Source organism: Hakea prostrata, chromosome 6 (assembly GCF_041222555.1).
Source record: "Hakea prostrata isolate BN-2017 chromosome 6, UWA_Hpros_2, whole genome shotgun sequence".
NCBI lineage: Eukaryota > Viridiplantae > Streptophyta > Magnoliopsida > Proteales > Proteaceae > Hakea > Hakea prostrata.
In genome coordinates, this window is record NC_142605.1 from 7,340,967 (window position 1) to 7,348,868 (window position 7,902).

A 7,902-nucleotide genomic window follows, 5' to 3' on the forward strand; every position below is an offset into this window, starting at 1 on the left:
ATGATCCATCCTCCTATTGTCTGTCTGATCAAATTCATCAAGATCCATGGTTGATTAATATGGTAATTTGTTTCCTAATGGATCTTGATATCTGATTGATGGTGTTGAGGTCCATATGTTAGAATACTAGATGTAGTCTACCCCGATAGTACCCGAACCACAAAGGATTCAATCAAAAGAATAGGCAGGCAGGAGAGGAGAACCAAGACAATGAGTACAAGAACAAGGTCTAGTTGGATGTTGGATCCGAGGGATCTTCCTAATATGTGATAAGTAGGACCCTAAGTGGAGATACGACTAGGATCGAGTTATAAAGGTAAGGATGGTATTCCTAATTACATAGATAGCAGAACTAGTTCATATTGAATATCAAGAATGATTCCAAATAGATTCTACAATGATATACAGGATAACTTTGATTACAGAGCATATATCATATAAATGATCATGTATGATTTACACCAATGTTATAAAAGGATTGTAATTATTGATTTCCAATAGAAGACCAATATGGATGATATGAATTGATGCAGTGTATGCTAAGTATGGTTTGGAAAGGAGAGGTGTCCGACACTCGTTGGACACACGGGAATATTATGGGATGTCCGGAGATGCTGGACACCTCAAAGGGATGACATATCAGGATTGTCTAGTAGTGTTTGGCTAGGATGTCGAGGACCTAACGGAGGGGAGAGAGAAGAGTGGTAGCAATGGGGATTCAGGGCGCAAGACGGAACAACCGTGAGAGGACAGGAATCACATTGTGGGGGCCATTTATTGGTAGGGTGCATATGGTTAGACTGGGCCACGGGAAGACCGGAACAACCCGTGAGAGGACGGAGAGCTCCGTACCAATGTGGATGATCAATAGGGTTGATGAGTCCGTAGTGGGACTATGAGGACTCTAGTGTGAAGGATACCGGAAAGGATCGCAGGGACGAGGAATGGAAGTAGGATCGACGATGTAACTAAGAGAAGACTTGCATTTGGCTAGGTTTTACCGACATGGAAGACTTATACCAAATGGTTGTGAGAGAGTGTGTTGACTTAACCCCGCATGGTTTGTCCCGAGGGATGAAGGACCCATTACCAACGGCTGCTCAAGACCGGTGAAATGATCCGTGAGAGAATCCAAGATATCTTTAATGGTTGAGGATGTGAGTGGACCTTCCTAAAGAAGTACGGTGCTAGACTTAAAGCATGTGCAATAGAGACCAGATACATAGAGTTAGATTCATTCATTCATGCTTGTCTCATATCATATTGCATTATGTTTGTGAATCGCCATTATGTTATTATGGATTTAACGCACCGAGTTTTTGAAACTATTCCTATTGTACAATGTTGTTAGACTATCCGAGACCGAGTACTATGACGGTCCCTAGAAGAAGCGAAGGCGAAGAGGCATATCTCCAGGAAGGTGATTGGGTTACCACAATACTCAAGATCCCGCGAGTGGTTATGCTCGTACGATGCTTAGTCCGACCACGAGTGGAAGGCCATTGTGCCATTTATGAGATTTACACTTACAAGGATGTTGTCTATAAAGTGGAGAAAATTTAGTTACCCAATGTACTAGCAGGGATTAGATTTTATTTAGTTTATTCTCTTTAGAGCTACTTTTCCGCGGGTAAAGTGGGATTGCTACACTTATGCTTGATACTGATTATATCTACTATTCGATCATATGATCATCCTTATTGGATCTATGATTTATCTTCCGACTTTTATTATGATTGTTCACGATTATGTTATTTTTTATGGGGGGGGTGATCCCCCGCCCCACCCTCTTGGGGGGGGGGCGACCCCCCGGCGGGGGGGGGGGGGGGGGGGGGGGGGGGGGGGGGCGGGCGGGCGTGGTTTTTGAAATTGTGTAGTGTAGTCTACAAACATGTAAATAAAGGAATGAGTTTCAAAGAAACTCAGAAGGGTTAAATCCATAATAACATAAATGGAGGATTTCATAACAAACATAAATGCAATATGGTATGAAACAAACAATGAATGTAGAATCTAACTCTACATATGCGGTCTCTATTGGCAAACATGCTTTAAGTCATAGCACCGTACTTCTTTAGGAAGGTCTCAATACTCATCATCAGTTGGTAATGGGTCCGGCATCCCTGGGACATTCCATGGCTGGGGGTATAGGTCACCACTCTCTCACATCCCCATTGGTCTAAGTAGGGATGTGGGTAAAGCCTAGCCAAAGCAAGTCTTCTACTTAGTTACATCAAGTCGATCCAGATAGTCATTCCTCGTCGAGATCCTTTCGGTATCCTTCACACTAGAGTCCTCATAGTCCGACTACGGACTCATCAACCCTATTGGTTATCCACATATGGTAAAGGGAAGCTCTACGTCCTCTCACGGGTTGGTTACCGGTCTTGAGCGCCGTGAGCCCAAGTCTATCCATATGCAACCCTACCAATAAATGGCCCCCACAATGTGATTCCGTCCTCTCACGGGTTGGTTACCGGTCTTGAGCGCCCATGAATCCCCATTGCTACCACGGGTCGTTCGGTCTCAATACCCCTCCAATAGGGTCGACATAACAGACATCCTAGCCCAACACTACTAGATTGTCCTAGATATGTCATCCAACAGCTTTAGGAAGGTGTCCGGAGGGCATCTCGGAAACATCCCATAATATTCCCGTAGTTGTCCAAGGACAGAAGTGTCAAAAGGACACCTCTCCTTTCCAAACCATACTTAAGCATACACAAGCATCAATTCATAACATCACATATATGGTAACTTCATATATGGAAAGAAATCAATAATTACAATCAACTTGTATATAACTGGTAAGTAAATCATACATGAGTCAATTCAATATAAATAAGTAATGCTACCGATATCAAGACAAGTACCACAAGTAGTATAACATTATAAGAATCTATTTAAAGAAATAAATTAACAAGATTCATATATAGAAACTAAGATATGCAATTTATGTTGTTAAAGAAGTAACCATCCTTACCTTTTATAACTTGCAAAGGAATCCTAAGAAATCAAGTAAGATCTTGACAAACTTGAGAAGAAGGTCCTAAACAAGTGTATACAACACATTAGGAAAGATCCCTAAAGAAAAGATACCAAAACATCCAAAACAGGACCATCTGGAGTTGCTGTACTCATTGGTCGATTGGATTGATCTATCGCCCAATGACCAATGCAGAAGAGCCTATAAAATCAGAGTTTTAAGATATAAAATCCGAATTTGGTGGTTCAAAAGGGTACTAATCAAGGGGTAAACTACATTAGTAGTATCCTAACATATAGGAGACCTCAAAACACTAATCAAATCAAGACATCAAGATACAAATTAGGAAACATAAAGTTACCATAATTAGATCAATCATGGTTCTTGAAGAATTCAAGATAGAAATCAAAGACAAGAACAATAGGAGAATGAATCATTGATTCAAATAAAGGTATCATGAAAGGCATACTTAGATCTTCAAGAAAATAGACCTAAGAGCATAAATCTAAATAAGGAAACAAAACCTACCATATATGTAACTATCATGATTCATGAAGAAAACATGGTATGGTAGAAGAGAAACAACTAGAGATTGATAGATCATGGATCATGAAAAGAAAACACAGCAATTGTCCACTAACATGATCAATATAGTAGATCTAAGGAGATCAGAATTCAAATCAAAAGATAAACAAAGACAAGATCATGATTTGATCATGATTCCTTCAAAAGCTTGCAATGATCATGGTTAAGATCATTGCATTAGCCATTAATCCTTAGGAAGATCATGAGAGACAAGCTAGAGATGTTTGCAACAGAGAATGCAGCAGCTCCTCACGCCTCAACTCAAAAAGGAAAGAAAAACAGAGATGGAGGAGAAGAAGAGAGTGTAGACATACCTTTGATGCAAAAGGAAGAGTTTTGACGAAGATCCGCAAGAAAAACACCAAGGATGCAAGGGAGATGACTTGCAGAGGTCTTTGGTCCGCTCCAAAGAGTTTGGAGGCAAAAAATACGAAGTAGACTCGAGATTGGACTTAAATAGAGCAAGCAAGACCAATTGCCAAAGACAGACCATGGCGAGTGAACGGCCCACCAATCGTCAAGAACTCCTAAACAGGGAATTGAAGACCCGATCAAATCCAATCCTAAAGGGGTTTTGCACACATATCAAGTGACTTACCTAATAGGTAGAAATGCCTTCACACCATGATAGAGAGCACTCCAAGTCCATCAACTAATCCGATCTTCATCAAGATTCAGTTTCCATAAATAGAACCTCATCATCAACTCTCATGGATTCAAAGCCAGACACCAAGTCCTCCACTGGGATGGCCCAAAGCTGATTTCTTACTTTACTTCGAGTCACTGGACCTACAAATAACAAGGTTTCCGGGTCAAGGTTACGGCTGGGTTTTACACTTGATATCTGACATAATGTATGAAAGGATCCTTGGCCAAGCATAGGGTGGTTTGAAAATCATTACGGAAAAGTACTACAACATATTATCTTTTTCCATAGAAATGTGTTCGCTCAAGAAGGGCTCCAAAAGACATTGATCGTAAATGAGAAGATTTTTTACAGAGAAAAACAAATATGGATTCGCATTTATATACATGAAAATTATATAGGAACACCAAATAATTTTTTATTCTCTTTGGAAAGAGTGGAAATTGATTTCTTTGGAGTAATAAGACTATTCCAATTATGATACTCGTAGAGAAAGAATCGCAATAAATGCAAAGAAGGGGCATCTTTTACCCAGATGCGAAGGGTTTGCACTAAGATTTCCAGATGAATGGGATAGGGTATTAGTATTCTAACAGAAAATTTAAATGTGACACACTATACCTTTAGTTCCAAGTCAGAATCCCTTTACTACCCCAATCTTCTTCACCCTCATCATGTCCAATTGATGAAGACAGCTTTTAGGATCCCCGAGGAGTTTCCTGTGAGACTTCCTAGACCTAATGAGAGGACTAATCTATTGAGAGAGGGAGAAATCCCTCTCTATTTTGACTCTATGTTGGGGAGCCGGAGACTTCCTCTTTGCGCTTTCGTCAAGCAAGCCTTGGAATATTATGGTTTGAACCCAGGAATGTTAGCTCCAAATGGTTGGAGGTATCTCATGGGCTTCATGGGATGTTGCAAGCGTTTAGGCATAGAGTACAACCTGAACGTTTTTAGATGGGTCTCTTCCTTGAGAGCACTAGAGAGAGTCGGATGGTATAGCTTCAGCAAGTGGGGTACCACCACTCTTAAACTCATGGTCTTGGAGGATGAAACCCTCCCCAACAGTTACAAGAGATGGAAGGATAGGTATATCGCCTGTAAAATTCCTCAGGAATGTGCCCTTTCTGCCTGGCCTTTCATATCTGGCAGCTCTATCAGGAAGTTGAATGTCAAGCCTTCATTGGATGAAGGAGAAATGCATTGTTATGAACTTTTTGCCAAGGGAAGAGGTATCCTAGTTCATGGCTGAGAGATGGATTTTGAAGCTTTCTTGTTGCTTTAAGAAGTCATGATTCGTGAGCTCCCTGGCCCTCTTCCCCTCCCTGGACTTTATTGGGAATCAGTGGATTTTGTCTTTTCATGAACTGAAACTTTTTTTGTCTTTTGCAATACCCCCAACATGTCTCTGGATAAAGAAGCCCTTCTTCAGCGCTACAAGAAGTGTGAGAAAACCAAGGGCACTGGGACCGGATGTCACATCCACCTAGCCGGTACCCTATCTGGCATACCCGGGATGTGATCCACAGCCCCAAAGATCCATAATCCAGGTACCACACCACCCACATCGGCGATAACATAATCATGAACAATCAATATCAAGCTAAGCAATTTATAATAATAGAATTCGGAAATGAGATACCAAAGATAATCAGAGTGCTGAAATAAATATCTTATCAGATAAGATAAAAAGGCAGTGGACGGAATCCACTCCTTCAATCAAGCGGAAAGTGTGGTCAAATCTAGTTAATTACAAATCCCAAGTTATGAAGATAAATCAAAAGTTATTACAATTCCTCCAAGTTTAACAGACACAAAAGAAAGGGGGTGGGCATCTACTCATAAGTCTCCTTTACAACATATAAGTTCTCTTCAAAAGTGAAGACCATAGAAATCCAACATGGCTACTCCCAAACTATCCAAGGGCTAACCCTGATACGCCGAAGGATCTTCTTCGGTACCGTCACTGAAGTCTTCATTGTAGCTAGCCTCCAGATAGTAGTATGGGGTATCCGGGTCCACCTCGGGGAACATACCATCTGAATAATCACCTGTAGAGTAGTCTAACACAACATTGCAACAGAGAAGGAATGAGTTCAAAAGAACCCAGCAAGGTAGTTATTCCACAAAACATAATCCACATGATAACAATAATAAAATAATGCAGATGATATGAGACATATGATGTAATATGATTCTAACTCTACGTATGCTGGTCATCTATGGTAGACATGCTTTAAGTCGTAACACCATACTTCTTTAGGTAGTCTCAGTCACTCATCACCTGGGGGAATTGGGTCATGCATCCCTCTCGGACAAATCCATGGTTGGGGGTTTCGGTCACCACTCTCTCACATCACCATTTGGTCTAAGTATTGGCGCATGTCAAGGTAAAGCCTAGCCCAATGCAAGTCATCTACTTAGTCATATCATGTCAGTTCCAGATACGTCCATTCCTCCCCTCTTGGGATCCTTTCCGGTATCCTTCACACTAGAGTCACGGATATTACCCACCGGACTCATCAACCCTAATGGTCATCCACAAATAGTAGACGGAAGCTCTCACGTCCCCAAGTCTAGCCATTTGCAACCCTACCAATAAATGGCCCCTTTCGGGTATCCGCAATGCAATTTATGTCCTCTCATGGAATGGTTACCGGTCTTGAGCGCCCACAAATCCACACTACTACCATGGGTCGTTCGGTCTCAATGCCCTTCCGATTCGGGTCTGATATGATAGGGACATCCTAGCTAAACACCACTAGACAAGTCCTATGTATGTCATCCAATAACCCGGGAAAGCGTCGACGGACATCTTCGGAGAACATCCCATACTATTCCCTCCGATGTTCAAGGACAGAAGCACCAGTAGGGTACTCCTCAATCCCAAGTTATACTTAAGCAATCACATGCCCAAGTCCATCATATCAATTCACAAGATACAACATCATAGTAAACATTCTATTCATAACATTGACATAATTCATCATATATTGAAATTGATAGACATTATAAGGCATTGTAATAAAACTAATGTAAACACAATGCTACTGTTATAAGACATATGTAGCAAGTCTCAAATGATAAGAACATGAGATAGAGACTATGTTCACTAGGTTAGGAATATCAAGTCAAAATCACACATCCTAAGTAATTGAAGCGATAACCATCCTTACTTTGAGTTGGAGAAGAAGATGGTCCAAGATCACAAGCAAGTGGCCCAATTAGTCTTACAACCCTAAACAAACATATATGAAGGATTAGAGAAGAAATCAGAACAATCGGAGATCGAACGAATCAAAACTAGGCAAAAGTTGCTAACAGCAGCTCTATTGGTCAATACTTTGGGTCGATGGTATCGACCGATAGTATCGACCCAAAGAGTCTCGGACAACAAGTTGGATTTTTGGGTTTTGGCTCAAAATTGGTCTTTCAGGTCTCGGATCGATACGAAACTTGGGGAGCAACCTAAACACACTATAGAGACCCTAATTATCAAAGAAGTAACATCATCCAATGGTCAAATTAGAAATCCCCAAATTGGCATATCAAGTTCAAGAGTTGTTAATCATGGCATTGGCTATTTCTTAATGCAAATTGGGGGGAAAACATAGTGGATTAGGTAGGGAATAACTTAGGAGCAATATTGAAATCATATGCAAGGTATAGATTAGGTTAATCATAC